Here is a 23,570-nt window from a genome sequence, read left to right as displayed (position 1 = left end):
TAAAGGTAATTCACCGAACAATATCAAAAAGAACATCATCTTATGTGAAAAAAACCTTATCTTGGAACCAGCTTTAATAAATCCAGTATGTGCTGCCATACTTTAGCTCCATATACAAACCGAGTATGTATTGCCACTCATATTCAATAACGGATGTGTAGCAACTCTTAGCATTATCACGAATAAGAAAAAGAGCAATAAGAGGAGTCGGGACGCCTTGACAGAAACCAGTATTAAGTGCCCTCAAACAGGTGTACCGCAGATCTAATGCAATAGGAACCCAAACAAGAGAGTAAATTTATCAAGTGACTCTCATTTTACACAAAGGACAACAATAAATTAGTGAAGCCATAAACCAAAATATCAAATCAACAGCTCATTTTTTTTGTGAATTTCTGGTTTTTTTTAATTTTACAAGAGTTCATTTCATCTATTGAGCAGTTTTTTACCGCATCATAATATCATCGCCCCAATATACAATTCCATTCTAAAAAGTACCATACAGTATACACTTTCCTCAGTAGTAAAAACGGCCTCTTACCTGGCAGTTTCCCCCTTTTCTTAAAAAACCGAATTTTCATCAGAGAACCAGTTTTACAGCACTATATACGGTGTCAGGAGTTTTTTGGAGCAAGGGATTGCGCATATGTACATATACATGCATGGTGCATCAAATAAAGAATTGCCCATTTTTCAGAGCCAGGTGCTTACGTGGGGCCCACATGTGTACAGGTAGGACAGGGTGTACATAGTGCATCGATTTTCGCTATTACCAGTACCATTGTGTTTTTTCTACAATAAGGAGGAGTTGGTAGCGCGTAAAACTTCTCGAGGAAGCTATCCGCGGGCCGACGACATGAGGTAAGCAGGTGCGTTAGATGGCATCTAGTGGCGTTAGGACCGCGAATGGGGTAAATACTTGCACACGGAGAAGTACGTACACGACGTGGGTGTTTTCTTGTGATACTTATGCAGAAAGGTCATCATGAGGACCACTTTTTGGGGCTACTTCACATGGTTGTGGGATGCATTATTGGGAAAAGCTGAGTGCCAGGTGTGCGGATGATGCAAAAAGGTGACAACTATGCACTGCGAGGTCAGTTTTTGGCCTGTTCGGGGTCCGTTTGAGGTCATCTAAAAGGCCACGGGTGTCCAACTAATAAAGCTAAGTGTGGGAACTGAAAAAACAGAGAGAAGACCAGAAAAAACGTGGAGACGAGAGGAGGAACAGTCGCAACTGTGTTTTTGGTGTTTTTGGAGCCTGTTTTGGCCCTAAACTGCTCATTCGAGGTCGGATTTGAGCACTTTGACATTGTAGACTGGGGTTTTGGGCCGTTCCGGACGCGATGGTGCTGTCCATTTTGCCAAATTCCTCACTCTTTTCCTGCTGTTTTTCTGTGTAAGTTTCTCCTATGAGCGAAGTTTCTGCTCTAGTTTGTGATTGTATTTGGCTTATTTTACCCATATTGTGTGAGCTATTTGCTCCATTGGTGTTGGCCCAAGATCAATTGTATCTAAACATTAGAAATTATCCTCTTTTGAGCTGAGTTTTTTGGGTGGGTGGGTGTGTGTGTGTGTGTGTCTGTGTGTGTGTGTGTGGAGTGGGCAAGTGGATAGTCTCTCTCCTCTCACTCCAGAGGTGTGTTCCCTGTCTCGGCCAGGTGTGTTGTCTAAGCCGAGTGGTGCCCCATAGTGTGTGTGTGTGTGTGCAATCAGCCAGGAGGTGAAGAAAGGCCTAGGAATGGTGTTGGACAAAGCAATGGTAGGTTTTGGAGGCAGACGCCCACATGTTATAATTGTGGAGAGTTGGGTCACATCAGCCCGCAATGTGATAAGCCACCAAGGATGGGGGGAGACATGTATCCATTGCCAAGACAGGTGCTAACTAGGTCAAATGATTATGGCATTGAAATTAAGGGAGACAAAGGAACCAGTGGACTGACCCAGGAGGAAAAGGGAAAGACAAAAGTGCTAAGTGTAGTCACCTTGGAGAAGGCATCAAAGCTAGAGGATACATTAGTGATGCCTATTGGGAAGAGGACCACAGAGGATAAGAAAGGAAGAAGTGCCCCAGGTCCTAGTAAGAAGAAAGGAAAGAGCCATGAAGGCGAGGATGTCAAGGCCAAGAGGAAAAGGAGAGCTCGTCGAAAGTTTCATGTTTCAGATTTTCCACTAGGGGATGGGCAATTAAGCTATGAATTGAAGGAGGATCTGACGAGCAGGAAGGCAGATGTTACTTTTGGGCAGCTTATAGAGATGGTGCCTAAGCTAAAGCGACAGTGGAAGAGGATGGTTAACCCAATGGAGAAAGAGCCAGAGAGAGGTTCAGTAAAGGTGTTGGCAATGGATGAGCTACCAGACATTTTTCCAATAGTAGATGTGTGGCATAAAAGGAAAAATTTGGGACAAGGTTATGTGGATGGCGGAGCCTAAATATGCGTCATAACACACTCATGCGTTGAGAAGATGGGTCTCACAGTGGCTGGGGTGTCAGGTTTCCGGATTAGATTGGCAAACCATCAAAAAGTAAAATGCTTGGGTGTTGTAAAGAGCTTAGAAGTGGAGGCATATGATGCAAAGGCAGTGGTTGATTTTCATGTGATGCCAGCAGGGTTGGGAGCATATCCTATTATACTGGGCAAACCATGGTTACGTGCAGTAGGAGTTGTGCAAGATTGGCGACGTGGTACGATTAGCCTCTATGAAAAGACAGGTGCCAAGAAGCTATATAATATGGACACAAGGAAACGATTGGAGGAGCTTTATGAAGATGAGGATGAGTCTAGTGATGAAGACTATTCCACGGTGACAGATGAGGACAGTGATAGCACTACCAGCAGTGATGAGGATGCTGATGTTGCATTTGTTTTGAATGATAAAGGAATCCAGGAGTCTGGTTTAGTTGCATTTACAACTGAAGTTGAGGATGAAAGTGAAGGGCCTTGCGAAGTGATTGAAGGGCTGATGCAAACCAAGGTTGAATTTTCAAAGAAGCAGGAATTGATGACACAAATGATCAGTGGAGACCTCTCAGCTATGGAGAAGGAGATATATTTGCACATGCCGGTCTATGCCAAAATAATTGATTGTTCCTTGATGCAAGGTTGATATATGGCATCTCTACATGTTTTCCTTGGGAACCAGGTGGAAGCTTAATTATGTTTTTGAGGCAGGGAATGCAAAGTGTTTTTGTGTGGGATCCAGGTGGAATGAGCATCTCTTTTTGTTGCTGCTGATCATGAATGATCTAGCAGGCTAGGGGATGGGCAAATTATGTCAGGAGTTTTTTGGAGCAAGGGATTGCGCATATGTACATATACATGCATGGTGCATCAAATAAAGAATTGCCCATTTTTCAGAGCCAGGTGGTTACGTGGGGCCCACATGTGTACAGGTAGGACAGGGTGTACATAGTGCATCAATTTTCACTATTACCAGTACCATTGTGTTTTTTCTATAATAAGGAGGAGTTGGTAGCGCGTAAAACTTCTCGAGGAAGCTATCCACGGGCCGACGACATGAGGTAAGCAGGTGCGTTAGATGGCATCTAGTGGCATCACGACCGCGAATGGGGTCAATACTTGCACGCGGAGAAGTACGGACACGACGTGGGTGTTTTCTTGTGATACTTATGCAAAAAGTTCATCATGAGGACCACTTTTTGGGGCTACTTCACATGGTTGTGGGATGCATTATTGGGAAAAGCTGACTGCCAGGTGTGCGGATGATGCAAAAAGGTGACAACTATGCACTGCGAGGTCAGTTTTTGGCCTGTTCGGGGTCCGTTTGAGGTCATCTAAAAGGCCACGGGTGTCCAACTAATACAGCTAAGTGTGGGAACTGAAAAAACAGAGAGAAGACCAGAAAAAACATGGAGAAGAGAGGAGGAACAGCCGCAACTGTGTTTTTGGTGTTTTTGGAGCCTGTTTTGGCCCTAAACTGCTCATCCGAGGTCGGATTTGAGCACTTTGACATTGTAGACTGGGGTTTTGGGCCGTTCCGGACGCGATGGTGCTGTCCATTTTGCCAAATTCCTCACTCTTTTCCTGTTTTTTTTCTGTGTAAGTTTCTCCTATGAGCGAAGTTTCTGCTCTAGTTTGTGATTGTATTTGGCTTATTTTACCCATATTGTGTGAGCTATTTGCCCCATTGGTGTTGGCCCAAGCTCAATTGTATCTAAACATCAGAAATTATCCTCTTTTGAGCTGAGTTTTTTGGGTGTGTGTGTGTGTGTGTGTCTGTGTGGAGTGGGCAAGTGGATAGTCTCTCTCCTCTCACTCCAGAGGTGTGTTCCCTGTCTCGGTCAGGTGTGTTGTCTAAGCCGAGTGGTGCCCCATAGTGTGTGTGTGTATCTTCCCAAGAGTGTGTGTCGGGTCGTTATAGAGGCGTTGTGTGTGTTTTCATCCCGCTCACAACTGCAACCATGCATACTACTCCCATCATTCACAAGAATCCAGGTAGTACTTAGTTTAACTAAGCCATTCACTCAGTTTCCAGAACCAGGTTACAACTTAATTTTTTGTTTATTTTACGACAACGACCATCCTTAGTCATAGATTTATATAAATTCCAAATTGTCACATAGCAGAGATGTACCCACACATACATTAACTCCCAAAGACCTGTAAGTAAAGTATCCGAAACAAGTTTCCATTTCTCATAACTCTATATTACTGGTTTTTAAAAAAAAAACCATTCACATCTTTTTATCAACAAAGCTTCACAATGACATATTAGCTTTAGGTTTAATATCCGAAAACAGAATATCTTTTTTTTTTTTAAAAAAAATTCAAAAAACACTTACAGTGAAGCTACACAGAGACTCCCAAATGCAAGACAAAGAATTTTTTATAAAACCTGTAGATTGGGAGACGACGAAGCGTCCACTGTCTCCTTCACGTTCTTTTTTGGCATGATTGAGCACACAGTAGAAAGTATCTACTCACCCACACAGTATAGAATGCACACAAGTGAGTACAGCACGATGCCAAGTGAGTAAGAGTACTGACAATTTTAGGGGGCATTTATACTTTGCTGAAGCAAATCGAGAGCAGATCCGCCACTGTCACGGTCCAGCTACAGAGTTAGACGCCACCCATACGGGCCAAATACTCAGGGATAGTCCCAGCCGAAAATCCGGTTTGACCTTACATCAGTATTTGCAACTACACTCACATGTCACCTCAACCCTAGCGCAGGCACAAATGTGTTGCAGGCAGCCCGACACAACAGAGAGGCAGTAAAAATGCGCTACAGAGTGTAAATGGAGAGAGAGATGCTATTTACCTTAAAGAAAGGTCACATCATAAAATATCTAGTCTTATAATGTATACCAACTAGACACACCAATGCCGTCGATACCCGGTTCAAATCGACAATCGAGATTTTTTAACCTGGCTCAGGTTTAGTCACACATCCCTATACAAAATCCACACACCCTAATCCTCGGCATATGTCATGCACCCAGCAATTGGGTACAATATATAGAGATGTTTATTTACCTTAAAGCAAGGTCAAATCAAATAAATATGTAGTCACATACTGAATACCAACTAGAAACCCCAATGCAGTCGATACCCGGTTCGAATCGACTATCGAGCTTTTCTGAACCAGGCTCAGGTTTATCTCACACATCCCAAGAATCCACAAACCATTATACTCGGCTTAAGTCAAGCATCCAATAACTGGGGTACAGTATACCAGCAAGGAACTAAACAGTGTATGATATACTACATATTAACAACACATTTTTGTGATTAATTCTGACTTCCAATTCTGATTCAAAGTCAAAAAGTGAGTCTATAAAAGCCAGAAGACACTAAAATATAAACCAATCCAAGGTAGCAGTAAGGAGTAACTGTACAAAAGTAATATACATATCCGCATGTTTGCATATCAGGAGTGCTAAAAAAATGGCCTACAATCAAGAACTGGTTTTTTCCATAGCAAAAGCACACCTTTATCAATCAGGTGACTCTACATGGAGAGCAACATTACTCCGTTATGACCTATATCTATTCCCACAATTAGGAACCTCAGTATCCCAGACTAAATGGTGGTCATACAAAAGTCGAGTGACTCGTGTAACCCTTTGAGGTCGTGAGCATTTTAGGAACAATATCAAATTGGCTATGGTTACAGAGGCTCTGGGCCTAGGGCCACAGTATTATTACGTAGAACATTCAATGAAGCCAGGTTTTTCAGAGCGGTTATACCTACTAGCCCAATTCCTTCCATCCCAAAAGATCTATTTGTATCGAAGTTATGGTCATCAATTAAGAGGTTATTTTAACTGTACTCCGCGCACACGGGAGTATGGGTTGGTCTTGGCAACTCGTATCTTGCCTTTAACAGAGCGCCCAAACACCTGCTATTACTGCGATAGCTGTTTGTGTGATCACGTAATGGGCGGTTTAATAGAGATGTAGATGTTAAGTATGGAGCCTGATTTACCCTTGTAATTTTCTGTGGTAAAAGCGCACATTTGTAAGGCCCCCATTATGAGGAGAAGCCATCGTGCGTGAAGGAAAATCACTCACCGAAAACCAAAATTTTCACGGACAAGAATCAGGGGCAACTTTAAAGGCCTCGGGGGCGGAGGCCCCCGAGACTTTTTTTTTCGCCGCAATATTCTTTTTTGCCGGAATATTATGGCCGGACGGCGGCCGAAAAGTGGACAGAAAACAACCGGTCAGTTGGCAGGTGGTCGGTAGTCAATGGCCGATGGCCGGTGGCCGAATTCAAAAGCGGACTTGTCTTCTCAAGGGCGGCCACACATGGGCGGATTGGAGGGTCCGATTTGGACTTATTCGCACAAGGGCGGCTACACATGGCTGTCTCTCATAAGAGAGGGCAGCCCTTTTGGCCTATAAAAGGAGGCCATTTCTACACACATTTCATAGTGTGAAGTTGATGCAACAAGGTGAGTGTGAGGTGGTGAGAGTGAAGCAAGGCGAGAGCTCCATTAAGGGTATAATCCCTTTGTAAACTACTTCTTGTTTTGAAGTACTAAAGCCATTGAGTGGCTGCTTTCCCGTGGACGTAGCCCACATTGGGTGAACCACGTATATCGTGTGTACTCTCTCTCTCTCTCTCTCTCTCTCTCTCTCTCTCTCTCTCTCTCTCTCTCTACTCTATAATCTCGTGTATATAAATCTGTCTCTCTCCATTAAGTAATCTACTCAATTATCTATTTAGCTACGTCTTATTTCCTAACAATAGATGAGGTGCACCAAAAATACTTATCAGCCCTGCTTCTTTTTGCCCCTTGTGAGTCAGAAGAAAGAACTCTAGCTATTTTGTGTGTGTGTGTGTGTGTGTGTGTGTGTGTGTGTGTGTGTGTGTGTGTGTGTGTGCGCGCGCGGAATGATGGGGATAGAGATGGATTTTAGAGAATTTTCCTATAACAATAAAATACATAAGAAATGAAGTCGTCTACATGTATTTGTGACTCTTTCATTAGATAATGGATTCGCACCATGCTTAATTATTGATTTCATCAATGACATCCATTGTTGTGGGAGATGTTCTCCGCTTTGTTGGATGATGGTGGCATCAACGGACATGAGCATGACCTACAAGAAAACTTATCACCTTTTCTTCTTCTCCAATGGACAGCTACTTTGACGTGCAAGGTTTTGCATTTCCAAACATAGTTCTTCATCAATACTATCTTGTGGTACATAAATCCAAACTTTTCCATCCTTTGATGGAATCATTTTGTATTCTACTCTTTGGAGGATGACGAGCATTAGATAGATCTCTTTCAATTGCCTTATAACCTTTTCTAAGATTTGGTTGAAATTGTTCACGAGGCCTTTAGCAAAGGGATATCCCACAATAGTTAGATCAACATCTAGGATGAGTGGCACGTGCTCCAAACAAACCCACCCTTGATTGCGGCAAGATTCAGCATTGTGTGTAGAAGCTGAAAGATATAGAGAATGTGAGAGAGAGAAGGCTGCAGCTACAACTACAACTACCTGCAATTGGCGGCAGTCTGCTTGTTCTCTTGATTTGTGATTCATTAGCGATTCAAAATCTAGGAAAAAAAGAGAAAATGTATTGCTTTACAAAGATTTAGGCATAATCTCACTAAATTTTACTAAGCATAGCTTCTCCACAATTTACCCATTTGAAATTAGTATAGTTAATTTGTTAAGTGCCATGTGGACTAGCTTTTCCCACTCCCACATCATTGCCACTAGCCCCTAGCATTGCCATCACTGTTCACCTCTCTCTCTCTCTCTCTCTCTCTCTCTCTCTCTCTCTCTCTCTCACACACACACACACACACATTGTTAGAGCAGTCAATTTGTCCAATAATTTCCTTAAGAATCATGTGCAAGTTGGAGGGACTTCTGTGAGATAAAGTCCATAGGAAGGAAAAGGAGAAAGGCAATTCAGTAAGGTGAGGCCCTCCAAGAGGAAGGTCTCTTTGTGAATGCCTATCACAAAAAAGGGAGTGAAAATATGATTCAAGAGTTGTGCAAGGATAGAGGAGCCAAGATGCGACACGATAACCCCTCCTCCTCCATAGGGTTTTTTTTAAGTTAATGCAACAGTTCAAACTAATTTTGGTGTATATTGGCCCTTCCTATTCCTAAACAGGTCCTGGGGAGTCCACTATGTAAAAATTGCATATAATCACGTGCGAACTCTGGTTTGAGCTTCTCTTAGCATGTACAATTCAACATGCATGTCATAGCTACAAGAAAGAGAGTGGAAAGTGGGTGGCATAGAAAGAGAAATAAGTAATATAGGAAGTGTCACTACTCCATTTTGAGCTTCTCTTAGCCTCTACAATAAAATATTTATGTCATAGTTTTAAGCAGGAGAGTGGACAGTGGGTGGTGTAGAGAGACAAATAAGTATATGGAGGAAGTGTCATTGCTTCAGTTTGAGCTTTGCTTAGCCTATACAGCTTAACATGCATGTCATAGCAGGAGAGAGAGAGAGAGAGAGAGACAGAGAGAGAAAGAGAGAGAAATAAGTATATAGAGGAAGTGTATGTATGCATTGATATTTTTGAGTGAGAGAGAGGGATTGATATTACAAAAGTGCAAAGTTCAGCAAAGCTCTCTAGACAATGAGCTCTCATCTTTGAGGGAGAGGTTATTGTTCAGGTACTTCATGGTAGCAAAGGTGAACTTTGAGCCCCTATGAGCTCACAAGTGTTCATCAAGATGTTCTTAAATTCCTGTGAAAATGAGGGCAAGCCTACAACTTATTGAGGCAAGTGGTACCAAGAGTAGATGAGTGGAGAAAAAGTGGGGGAGGGAAAATCTTAGGTTAGGTACTTGGACTAAGGACTTTAATTTTTAATCCACATCAAAACTTTTCCATGTCTCCTACTCTCAAGCATATCTAGATTCTAGGTCACTGCTTCATCATTTTCTTGATAGCGTTCCTATCACAATGAATGCCCACTAAGTTTATCCACCAATCAAAAAAATTGAGCATTTTTTATTTTAAAAAACTCTTCTTGTTCATTAGCAAAAGTGGAAGAATCATTAAGACCTCACCCCTTTGGGCAAGCCAAAAAAATTTTAACAATTTATGGTGGTCTATCCAAAATTGGTGTGTGTGTGCACGAGAGAGAGAGAGAGAGAGAGAGAGAGAGAGAGAGAGAGAGAGAGAGAGAGAGAGAGAGAGAGAGAGAGAGAGAGAGAGAGAGAGAGAGAGAGAGAATAAATGTGTATGGGAGAGAAGGGGGGAGGGGAGACACAAGAAATGAATGCAATCATAATGGTTTTTAAAATCTCAAGATTTAGCATTCAAGAACAAAAAGGAAAGAATAAATATTTATTGGAGTTTCCATCCTCTCACACCCATTGAATGCATTCATAGTAGCCTTGGTTGGTCCTTGCTAGTCATATTGTCTTTACTTGCACAGCAAGTGGTAACATTATAAGAGTAGTGCCTACTTTGATTTTGTGAGAAATGGCCTTGATGTTCTTGGATGCTAGGGCCAACATGATGTTGCAGCAGTTGATAAAAAGAGTGTAGGAATATGCCTAGCACATGCAAGGCAATGAGTATTTTATGTTTGATGGATCAGGGAGTATACAAAACATGGCATGTTGCTTAGGAATTATAGGGGCTTCCTCTTACAAGATTGCAACCATCTCACCAACTACCTCAACACTTTTTTGTGCTTTGTTTGAAATATCATGCGTCTATTTTTTCATCTACTACTTGAGCCTCCTTCCTCATGTTGCAATGGATCCCTATTTTCCTTGCAATATGGTGTAGCATTACTAGCAACTTGAAACCCCTCCATTCTAAGACTACACAAATCTTATTTAGAGACAGTTTGTTAGACCATACTATAGGGGCAATGGGTGCCTCCTTCATGTGCTTTTTTACTTCTTTTGTGTGATCCACGTCATGATCACAAAACCATAGCCATTGCGCTAGGTTTTGTCATTGTCGGGTCCTTTTGACCAAAAGCATGGTGCAAACAAACTTGTGGCATGACTTTAAAAATTGTTATCATAATGTTTTCTACCCACAACACTAAAATAGTTTCTAACACAATGAGTAGGCATCCTGTATAAGGCCCATTGTCTATGGGGAACCCTCTGCATACATTGAGCTCTCTGCATTGCACGTCAAATGCTCATTTTTAGGGGCACAATACATTTGAATATCCTTTTCTTCACTATTGCTTGATTCTATAGTTTCAAATCTAATTTGTCATGGAAGGCCTTGAACTTTTCAATGATTTGTTTCCATTACATATTCTAGGTGATGAAACCAACAACATTGTTTGTCCCTCTCTTCTTTCACTCCTGCATGGTATCCATTCCACCTTGTAATATCACCTCTTCATACATCAAGGTGTCTCCAATAACACCTTGCACCACCTTTGCAACAACAGCTAGACTTGGAGTTTGTTGTCTCTCCACCCTTGAAAGCATAGACTCTTAGTGCCTATGAAACAATCTCTCAAGAATCCCAAACATTTTTCACATTGTATATAGGAGTTCAAAACATCATTTACATGCATCATACAATGAGGTCTTTCTTCTTCCCCCTTCACCCACCAAACAACTAGCATGGATGCTCTCAAAAAAAATTATGCTTGGGATTTGTGCCTACTCTGACGGACATTTGGAAGCATGTCCATAACTTCACAATTCAATAACTAAGTATGAAATTCTTCAATCACAAAGAAAGCAACCATAAACTTATATTCTTGGTGATGCTTCCCCAGTGTTCAATTCATTATTCCCAACCATTTGAACCATCATTGCAATGCCTCCATGTTCTCTTTTAGAACATGCACTACCCACCATTCTTTTGTATGCTTTACTTGTTGGAGATCAAGCCCAATGACCTAGCCTAGGAGCACCTTAGTCCTAGATTAATATCTGCATTTTGAGCATTCAATAAGGCTAAAGGGTTTTTTACTCTTTGGGGTCTTTTTACCTTTTGCACCCTCAACCCTCTTCCTAAATCACTCCAAGATTAGCGGTAGTCTTCCAACCTCACTCTTCCTTATTGGACCCTTCTCATCACTACAATCACTCCCTAGATATAAATTTTAATCTTCTTTTGTACTCCCCGTATATAGGGACATCCGGTTTGTATCTTTGTGTGTGTTCTTTTACCAGATGTTTATATACTGCTAAATTAGCTCTCATACCTTGAATCATCCTCTATCAATGCCATTAATATGATATGGTATTAGAGCTTGGTTAATATAATTATAGATTGACGAGTGCTTCTGAGTTTTCATTGAATGGCAACCCTCCAAGGCTCGTAGAGAAGAAACGAAAGGATACTATGCAATTTCTTCAAATTGCAAAACCACAAAGCGTGATGTTGAAATCAAAATGTTTTGGTGATCAATTATAGCATAATCAAGCATCGTTTCAAGTTTTAATAGAAGGCATAAAGCTTCAAAGTCTCCAATTTCTCTTCACAGCTCTGCATCGATGTCAATGGCAAATCCCAGCAAATCTACAATGCATGAAAAGGAGACCGTGTGATCTTCAATCGTCAACCTTGCGAGCCTCAATACAATTGTTGTTGTTCAAAGGGTGCTTCAGAGCTCCAGTTTACCCTCAACGGTTGCACTCACTCAATTGGCATTTTTGCATCTCAATTGGAATTTCTACATCTGTCCGTAGTGATGCTTAATCAAGGCTATTTTGCCTCTTCTCACACAATTTATTCACGAAACGAGCAGGTATCGGCTTTGTTCAACCTCAACGGTAGCGCTTCGCTCTCACTAAAGCTCATCCTGCACAATCAGTTTGACATTAGGTAACCGCACCGATTATCTATCTAGGCCATGGAGATTCCCTACACACCCTCCACTCAGCATATCCAAGCTCATGGCTCTCACCCGCAAGGGATGACTTTCATCGATGCCTACAAAAAGGCAGTGTAATAATTTTTATTATTTTATTTAAAAAGATTGTAAGGCTATTTTAAGAGTCCTCTCCCATAGCGTTTCCTTTTAAAGTCAAGTCAAATTGCCTTTGCTTCAAGAGTTTTGTCTCATAGCAATTTGACCTAAACTCAAATCATAGGATTTCCTTGCCTCATAATCATCATAGAAAACACATTTTAAGAGGAGTTAACTCCGCAAAATCAAACAAAAAGGTTTATCTACCTTTGTAAAGAGAATAGAAATTTCCCTTGAATAAAGTCAAGAAGTAAGACCTTCCCAAATCATGCAATGAGTAAGAGCTCGTCTATGTCTAGCACAATCACATACGAAACCAAAGCACTAGTAAATTGTGATGAAGAAGTAACTTCCAGAGATACATGTATTCATCGTCCTAGAATTTACAAGACAGCTAGAAAGAAATTCTCCCCATATTGTAAAACTTGGTATGTCAAACCTCAACAACCTAAACAAATTTCTGTTCAAGAAGCATTTGTCAATTAAAATCTTTCTTTGTACAAACTTTTAGACACTGGTAGAGTAGTACTCTACTAAGACCACTCCTAATATGGAAGCCAGTGACAAATTCAACGACACAAACTTCTTTAGATGGCAAACACAAATAAAATTCAAACATGAAAAAAGGATTATGGGACATTGTAGGAATGGAACCTTCAAGGAATTCAACTAGAGAGTAGACATTGCCCTTGAATAAAGTCAAGAAGTAAGACCTTTCCAAATCAAGAAATGAATAAGATCTCGTATACGTCTGGCACAAACACAACAAAACCAAAGCACCAGTAAATTGTGACAAAGAAATAACTTCCAGAGATACACATATACGTGGTCCTAGAATTTACAACACAGCGAGAAAGAAATTGTGCCCTTTAGGGTATTACTTGTTGGCCATCCCTTTCAAGGTCCAAGGGGGTTTTCCCAACCTCCTGCAAGGAGAGTCACAAGGCTTGGCCCAGGAGAACCTTATAATCTCACACAAGGAGAACCCGCATAGTTTGGAAAGCTCGCAATTCCGGATCCAAAATAGTTCAAAGCAGTCAAAAGGGGTCATGGCAAAAATGGAAATTGTTTTAGACTCTAGCTAGTACTAGAAGATGTACTAGGAGAACTCGTTGTCTAGAAGTGAGAAAATTCTTGTTCCCAACAAGCTCCACAACGGATGAAAGTCTATGACATTATACAAGTAGATCAAAAAAATAATTGTCATAAGGTTTACAATTTTGGTCATCACATGGCAAAATTCACGAGAAGCACTCAAATCTCTAGAGCTTCAACATGCACAAGATTTCATGGCAAAGCAAGGTAAAAGCATGGAACCAAAATATCAATCAAAGGCATCATGCAAAGAGGAGCAAGGCTCCATATGTTGTTGTTGAAAGGTGATTTCTCTTTGAATTAGACCATATGGGCTCCAAGATAGGGAAGATTGACCGGATTGATGCTGGTTTCTATGACACTTGTCAACCTTGAACAAGGTGAATTTTTTTACTTTTTTCTCAGTTGATTAATCAGATGATGCTTGTAGGAAAATTTGCCTAGCAGTAAAGGAAAGTCAAGCATAGCATGTGACTTGTAAGGCAAAGGTATCGACAAGGCCAATTATTAATTACAATTCCAAGAAGCCAATAGGCATCTATTTTCCTCTATTTTAGAGATTTGGATTTGCTAGGGCATGGATCCTAGGTAATTTTTCCAAACACAGTGCAGTCAACGATCAACCCATTGTTGGCAGCAAGATCCGATCAATTTTCAAGAGTAAGTGGTAGTGTCTACATACAACTAGTATTGGGCAACTTAGGTATGCTTTGTATGTGCAATTATTATAGATATTTTTATGCTTCCATTATGGTATCCAGCTCAACAAGTTTAAGAGTTAGTGGGGTTGTTTTTCTTTAAATTGTGTCTAGGATGACAATTCCATGAGATGCACCCAAGTACATCAGTCATGTCTTTCAATATTGGCAATCTCATGATTCTCAATAAGATATACAATTTTGCAAAATCAATTCTCTATGACAACTCGACAAGGTTGATTTTCTTTTGCTTTTCCATTTGTGTGTCAAGAAGAGCATTGTTAGCTATGAGTACTCAAGATCCATTCAGTCTCATATTTCCAATGGACTTCTATGAACCAAGGCTTTGATTTAGGGCATATTGCATGTAAAGTTTCAAAGTTTGGAATATGCTATTAGCATACAAACATGGGGAAACTTGGTAGCATGTTTATTTGATTTTTTATTGGAGGTTGGTATGAACCAAGCCATGAGGTCATGCAGGGTACATCCAAAAGCTCTAAATTTCTCAACATAAATGGTTGTAAGCTAGATTCAAGCCAAGGCAACTGCTCTCAAAGGGGCGACAATGTTAGGCAATTTCAAGTTCTTAGTTTTTGTCTCTAATCTTTCACTTGGAAAAGATTTCTTTGTTGTGAAAAGCAAAGTGCTTTGACAGACTTACTGCAAAGCAAGGTTTTTATTTGGTGCCAAAGTAGCTTCCATTGATTTAGAATCAAAGATAATGGCACATAGGTTTGGAAAATTGAGAATATACGGATATAAGCTCACCTTTTGTGTTTAGCAACATTGAACGATGATGTATCCATGTGGTACAAATGGTGCAAGGCACGAATGGAATCGGCTCACATTGTTGAAATTGTCTTTAAAGTCAAGGGCTTATGACACCATTTTTCATGTATGCATTCATGGCATGCCAATATGGTGGGATTCATGCCATTGAATCATTGTTTACGCTTTTGCTATAACATTAGCTACTCTATTCAAAAAGATTTGAGGATGGTATGTTTTCTTGTGATCATTGTATATGTCTATAATGGAAGTCACTTTACATCATTGTCTCTATGCACATGGTACAATCAATACATATGACGTTTTTTGTGGGTAGCAAGTAGGCATGACCTAGCTATCTAGCAACTAATTTATGGGATAACCTGGATAGATTAAGAGAGCCTCAAAGTAGGTAATCTCTTGTTTGCACACCCAAGAAAATCTAGTATGACTACCTTCTTTGGGGTGTTGATAATCTTTCTCTTCTATTCATACAGAAATATGATTTTTCTCAAGATCCAGTTGTGAAAAATATTCGTACTTGATAGGATTTGTTGTTTAATTTATAGCACTCATTATGCCTATAAGAGTGGTATTTCTAGGTGTATGAACCAGCTGAATCCAAATCACTCTATGAGTGTTAATGGCCATCGATTGGCCTTTTCACAATTGTACTTTCAAGGAAAGAAGTCCTCAATCTACCAAGAGATAGTGGATAGGATCAATTTCACAAGTTGATTACAAAATTGCAAAATTTAACCAAGGGATTTGGATTGTCAAGGAAACACCCAGGATTACCAGTCCAACATTGCTTGATTTTCACTAATCTCTAGTCATTTTTCCATTGGATGCCCAATAAAATGAAATCATAACCTCAACCACGCATGCTTCCTTTGAAAACTTATGAACACCAAAAGTGAATCTACACAACATAACAAGAGTAGATGAGAGCGGGGATTTTATTTCAAAAGATTAGACTAATGGGGGTCTTAACACCTCCAATACAAGAAAAACTTGTGGAAATCAAGCTAGCAAAGAGCCAAGAGAGACACATTGAAATAGCACTTTATGCTAAGACGTATACCCTATGGGACCAACACCTCCAATTCACAAACAAGCAGTAGTATACCCAAGGAAAGTCAAACATGTAAATTTCTAGTTGGATCAAAAACTAAAATGAATTCATTGAGCTAGCTTCAACCAAGTGTTGCAATAAGAGAGAGGATACGATTTTCTTACGCAATACAAGGGTTTCATGACAATCCTTGAGGAAAAAGCATTGACATGGTCCAATCTGACTCTAAGAATAAGGAGTGTGGCAGATCTATAAACACTTCTGAGAGATTTGTTGAAGTCTTTTCTAAGACTAAAATTTATGTAGCTTTAGCAAAAACAAAGGGAAACAATTAGAGATTGTGCTAGCTGTAAGAGACAATACATAGCTAGATGTCAATGAATGGGAAAAGCGTGAGGAAAAGAGGCTAGTTTTCTTAATCTTGGAAGGGATTTTGAACGAGAGATTGCATGCTACAACTTTATAAAACGAAGCATACAACTAGGATCTTACATTTTAGATGGCATTGACTTAGGAGATAATTGTAAGATCTACAAAGGGGATGAGACTTAGAATTATACAAAGATTTATAAGATGATAGTTGCATTGCCTGCACAATGTTACCATATACATGTGGTAGTGATGTGTGTGAACACACTAGGACCGCCAGGGCATTTTTTCCCTCTTTAGGAGGTTTTTTTCCCCATGCATTGTATAAACTCCCATCACTCTAGGGCTATCTATCTTTCCATTGCACAATAAACAATACACTCTCTATTGTGTGCCTTGAGCTTCCTTCATCTTCTCCAAGCTATGTGCATTTCTCTGCAACCCTAATTCCAATAATTGGTATCAAAGCAGGTTGCATCCTCTCGGGCTTAATCGCCAGCAGCTCCACCACACGCCTGCTCATTTTCTCCGGTTTTAATGAGCTTTGGCGAGCGGTCTCAGGTCGACAAAAATTTCAGGTGAGCTCATAGAGCTCACTCTGCTCAGCTTTCTGATTCCGGCTCATTTCGGCCTCCATTTCCACTACAGGCAGTAATGCATAGGCTATTTCATCATTTTGTGTAGAATTTCTGTCAGTGTTGTTTTCTACATAACAGGTGCCTTACAGTCTTCTATAGTTTGTGCTATAAAGCACGTGTTGTTCCCGCTTATTTTTGGGCAGTTTTCACATCAAGTGCAGCATTTACCATGGCTGACAACAACACAAATGTGTTCAAGATGTTTGCTGCTGAGGACAGATTGGATGGGGACAATTACCCTATGTGGGCTTACATGATTCAACATGTTCTTGTGTCAAAGGGAGTCTAGAATATTGTGCAGGGCATTGATGTACATCCTGGTTCTGAGGATGTAGGCGATGTTGAAGATGTGACAGGTCTTGCTGCAAGGATTGCGGTTATTAGAGTTGGTTTGCCTGCGGCAGAACAATCTTGTTGGGATGTAAAGTATGCGCAGGCTCATGCATTGATTGCGTTGTCTGTGAAGCGCACCATTGTTCCTCACATTTGTTCAAAAAAATCTGCAAACAGGCTTGGCATATTTTGGCTCGTCTTTATGCAAGTCGCAATGAGGCTAAAACTGCTTTTCTACGTAAAGAGCTGGAGTCAAAGATTATGAATGAGGAAGATGATAGGGACACTTTCCTTGCTGGTGTCAAGGATATCAGTGAGCAAGTTATTTCTGCAGGTGAAGTCATTTTAGACAATTCCCTTGTGCAGACTGTTCTTGATGCCTTACTAGATTCTTACCAGACTTTTTCTAGTACTTGGAGACTTATGACCCAAGGAAATCTTGAAGTTGTAAAGTTTGATGCATTATACACATTGCTGTTGGAAGATTCACTTTCCAGAAAAAACAGGACTAGACAGTGTACAATTGAACAGGCTTTTACTGCTTCTCAAAGAAAGGGTGGTAACAGCAATGCAGCCACTTGTTATGTTTCTGTTGCGAGTGGCAAAACTTCTATTCCCAATGCTTCTGATGGCAGCACTTTGTCTGGCAATTTTGGTGATAAGGGCAAAAAGAAGATGCATTTCCATTATTGTAAAGCTAATGATCACTTGATCAAGCAGTTTCCTAAGTTGAAGGCCAAAGAGGCTAAGAAGAAAGAGGGTGGTTCCACTGCAAATCCTTGTTCCACTACAAAGGCAGCCATTGTTGAGTCTTCTGTGAAAGGAGACTGTGATGATGATTTTGATGCGGAATGGTCTTTTAGTGCAGAGTGCACTTAGAATCATGTTGTCCATGATGCATGCATGTCAGTTGCTGCAGATTCACATGTGTGGTATTTCGACAGTGGTGCTACAAAGCACATTACCTCACATCGTGAATTGTTCACCTCTCTCGAGTCTGTCCCTCATGGGAATTCAGTCACTTGTGCCAAAAAATGCCTCTTATCCGGTTCAAGGAGTTAGAAATATTGTGCTTGTTGCTGCAAATGGTAGTTCTTTCATACTTGTTTGATGCACTTTATGTACCTGAGATAAAGAAGAATCTCTTGTCTGTATTTGCACTTGCTAGACTTGGACTTGTAGTCAAATTTGTGGATGATAGATGTACAGTTCATGATCTTAGTTTTGGTGATAAAATTATTGCATATGGCCTTTTGTGCCGTGGGTTTTATAAGCTCACTTTGTATGACAAGTGTGGACAATATTTTGCAAATGCAGTTGTAGATTCAAGGGCTATTCCTAATGCAAAACTTTGGCATGCATGTTTTGGTCATCTGAATTTTGCCAGTTTTCTGCGTTTGCAAAAATCTGATATGGTTGCTTATTTGCCGCCTCTTGAAGCACCTGTCAAACATGTTTGTGAAGGCTGTATTTTGGGTAAGATGCAGCGTTCGAAGTTTCCAAAGGATGATTCACTTAGAGCCACATGCAAGGTGCAGCTTGTGCATAGTGATGTTTGTGGGCCCATGCAAACTCCATCCTTGGGCATTTACCTTTACTTCGTGACTTTCATTGATGATTACTCTAGGCATGCATGGGTATTTCCACTTAAAGCAAATTCTGAAGTTTTTATGCGCTTCAAACAATTTTTGGCTATGGCTCTCAAAATGTACTATGGGCACCCTCCGTTCCGATCGGGGGGGGAGTATATGTCTCATGAATTTAATGCATTTTTGGCTAGTCGTGGGATAAAACACCAATGTACAGTGCCTTATACACCTCAACAAAACGGTGTTGCTGAGAGGAAAAACGGGTCACTTATGGAAATGGCACGATGTATGGTCAAAATTCAAGCTTTGCCGCATTCTTTTTTGTCTTGAGGCCATCATGTGTGCCACTTATGTACTAAGCAGGTGTCCTACGAAAGCTTTGCAGTCTATTACTCCATATGAAGCATGGCATGATAGAAAGCCTTCTATTGAGCACATGCGTGTTTTTGGCTGTTTGGCATATGCTTTGGTGCCACAAACACAGTGCAAAAAATTGGATGATAAGGTTGTCCAATGTATTTTTTTTTGTTATAGCGTTGAAAGCAAAGGTTACAGGTTGTAGCATCCGCAAACAAAGTGTATTCTGGTTTCACGGGATGTAGTGTTTGTGGAAGATTCTATTTAGCCCTTGCTATCATGTACTAGAGACAATACTGTAAGCTCATAGGAAATTTATGACACTTTGTTGCCTCTTTTCAGTGGTGGAAGTTTGAATGTAAGTTCCAATGAGGCAAATGTACAGCCTATGTGGGTTTCCAAAAATGTTACTGATCAGCCTATTACTGATGTAGATGTACACGAGTACTTGATGAGGAAAGGGCTGAAAATGAGCAAGCTAGAGGTATGCCAAAATGGCTGGTTCATACATTGCGTGACAGTAAATTGGATGCACCTTTGTCTAGTTGTACTCATTCAGGCTCTAGCCATGCATCTTATGCATCAGATTGTTATGCTTTGGCTGTGTCTTGGCTGTGTCTAGCTTACATGATGTTGAGGAACCTCTGTCTTTTGATGAAGCACAAAATTCAAAAAATTGGATGGCTGCCATGCAATCAAAATATGATGCACTTATAGAAAATGACACATGGACTTTATGTGATTTGCCTCCTGGCAAAAAGGCCATTGGTACGAAGTGGGTTTACAAGTTGAAACGCAAGCCGGATGGTGAGATCTATCGCCATAAGGCTCGACTTGTTGTAAAGGGTTATGCACAGCAAAAAGGCATAGACTATGAAGAGACTTTTGTTCCCACTTGTTGTATGAGTACTGTGCGTTTTCTATGTGCATTGGCAGCTCATTTTGGTTGGGATGTACATCAATCAGACATTGTTACTGCTTTCTTGAATGGTGACATATTTGAGGAAGTTTATGTAACGCAGCCTCGCGATTTTGTCAAGAAAGTACAAGAGGACAAAGTGTGCAGATGTAAGAAGGCTTTGTATGGGTTGAAGCAATATCCTCATGCTTGGTATGAGAAAGCTGACGCTCACTTTGTCAAACAAGGCTTTTGTAACAGTCCAACAGAAAGCACAATGTATGTAAAGCGTGAGGGTGATGTACTTCTCATTGTGGTTCTTTATGTAGATGATTTGCTGATTACTCGACCAAATGAGAGACATATTGTTGAATTTAAGGCTGATGTGAATGCTACTTTCAAGATGAAATATTTGGGACTGTTGCATCATTACTTGGGTATACAGTTTAAGCAGTGTGATGGTGGTATTTCCTTGTGTCACAAAAGTTACATAGAGACATTACTATGTAAGTTTGGACTTGAGGATTGCAAACCTATTGCCACTCGCATGGAAACAGGTTTGAAATTGAGTCTTCATGATGCTGGTGATCTTGCAGATGTCACTCTTTACCAAACTGTTCTTGGATGCCTCATTTACGTATGCAACACAAGGCTGGATATTTAGTTTGCAGTCTCACATGTCATCAGATTTATGCATAGCCCAGGGTCTAAGCATTGGCAGGTTGTCAAGAGGATTTTTCGCTACCTTAGTGGCACTTTGCATCTTGGCTTGTTTTATCCCAAGGGACATCATTGCCACCAGATTTACATGGTTTTTCAGACTCAGTTTGGGCTAGTTGTTTTGACATGCGAGTGTCCACAAGTGGTTTTTGTTTCATGCTACTGTGGCCACTTCTAGTTGTGAGGCTGAGTACAGGGCAGTCTTCACAGCTACGGTTGAGTGTGTATGGCTCAGATGCCTTATGGCTCATTTGGGTGTTGGACAGGACACTACCAACACTATCTACACTGACAGTCAGAGCGCATTAGCAGTTGCGAGGAACCTAGTTTTTCATGCTTGCACAAAGCACATTGAGGTGCATTACCGCTATGTCAAGGAGAGGCTCTCAGCAAGAGAGATCAACTTGTCTTATGTGCCAACACATGACAACCTTGCAGATCTTTCCACAAAGGCATTGTCTCGTGAGAAGATTGAAGCTTTACGCAAAGCTTTGGGCTTAATCCCCTTTGTGGACTAATCATGTCCTTAGGGCATGGCACTTCCCTTTACTCATGTGCCAGCTCTCATTCACCGCATCACTCCAGGGGGCTTTGTTACCATGTACATGTGGTAGCGATGTGTGTGAACACACTAGGACCACCGGGGCATTTTTTCCCTCTTTAGGAGGTTTTTTACCCCGTGCATTGTATATACGCCCATCACTCTAGGGCTATCTATCTTTCCAGTGCACACTAAGTAATACACTCTCCATTGTGTTCCTTGAGCTTCCTTCATCTTCTCCAAGCTGTGTGAGTTTCTTTGCAACCCTAATTCCAACACACAATAGTTGCACCTCAAAATTTTGTAGTAGATTATAAAGAAATGATGAAATGGTTGAATCAAATAATTGCAAGTCTACAAAGATAGTTGCCAATGAGAGTAGTAAGACAAGTGCCACTTATAGGGTAGCCAATGCAAAAACCAAAGCCACAGAAATGATATGTTATAGAAGGGAAATGGAAAAATCATGAAATGCATGAGCACTATTATAAGCCTTAGTATGAAGGAAATGTGTAGTATGTGCCTATCTAACCAAGTGGGCAGCTTATGTGTAGGTATCCACCAAACATGGCTCAAATACATAAGTTCTCAATGGGATTGAAGAGATCGCAACCTATTTCGTCTCAATATCCCCCATTGTTAGACGAAAAGATGCAACACTTGTTGACTTTATGCAAGCTAAAGAGCTTGTGGATGAGCAAGCTTAGTGTAGATTATTGCTTTTTTACAAAGAGTGTAGTTCAACTCTATCATTGAAACAGGGATGGTGTTTGCTTGTTTGCCACAGCTTGTGCCTATGGTAGAATAATCCTACTATGCATCACCAAAGGCTAATCCACTGTATTTTATTGCAAATTATTTGGCCAATAAAACTTACGAGGACCCTCCTAGTAAAAAATTGGCTTCAAAGTCACATTTATTTTTTATTATGTACTCAAGGCCCAAGGTAGCCAACCAATGCCCATTTCTGAAAGCCCTAGGTATAAAAGCACTCTAGTTTGAAAAGGACTTAGACATTCTTTTGGATAAATGAAGGAGCTTTATTGCATATACAGTCAAGTGCTCAACTTAAACTTGTAATCAATATATATCATCATTGGATAATCTAATTCAAATTCCAAAACTTTCATTGTGTTCTCTATTCAATCTATGATTTTTTTTTTCCATTTCATTTTAGGGTACCCTTTCGTATGTGAAAATGTAAAAATAAATGGAATTTAATAACTCCTTTTGTTGCACTCACGTGATAGTCACATAATTATTAAGTGAACCCCCCAAGAGCTTCCCTTAAAGTTTTGTAGCCATACGAGTCTATTTAGTCATTGAAATGGCATGATGACTGAGATCGTTGAGATATCTTGATCTCTGAGTAGGTGATTTGGTGATTTTCTTGTAGAGATTGACACATTTTCTTGTTATGTTCATTTCTTGAGGATTGACACCTTGAAAGAGTCTCCCTGCCCCATCTGAGTCACTTTCCTGAGTACTGACATGAGTATGTCAGTGCTAGAAAGTTATGCTATGGATGTCCGTCACATCAACCCGGTAACATTAGCGCCATCGTTGAGGAATGATCCTTAGGTGGTGAGTGACCTAGTACATATTTAGAATTTTTGTTATCTAGAGATGCATCATTCATTCCATACATTAGCAGCAGCAAAGCAGCTAGACATTAGTTTAGTGCTTGATAGAGTCTAGAGTCAAGGGGCTGGCTAGATCTATTCTTAAAGGGTAAGGAGATTTTTGAGTGAGATAGCCAAAGGCATTTCATTCTTCAAATCTTCTCTTTGCTTTGAGAGTGTTATTCCATTTTCCATTACGACTTTTATTTAGGTTATCTTGTTTATTTTTGTTTCCAGTTTTTTTCAACACATAGGAGTAGAGTAAGAAGGAACCATTGCCGTCAAATTGGGCTAAAAAGATCAAGACAAAAAGGATTGAAAACCATATTTTGGGAAACAAGACCATAACTCTGAAATACTAAAAATTTGATGGTAGAGACCTGAAAGCTGATCTAAAACCAAAAAGAAGGTGCCAAAGGACCTCAAAAAACTCATCAAAAGCAAAA

Source organism: Adiantum capillus-veneris, chromosome 26, assembly GCF_014529385.1.
Source record: "Adiantum capillus-veneris isolate H3 chromosome 26, ASM1452938v2, whole genome shotgun sequence".
NCBI classification, from domain to species: Eukaryota; Viridiplantae; Streptophyta; class Polypodiopsida; order Polypodiales; family Pteridaceae; genus Adiantum; species Adiantum capillus-veneris.
This window is presented reverse-complemented; position numbering follows the sequence as displayed.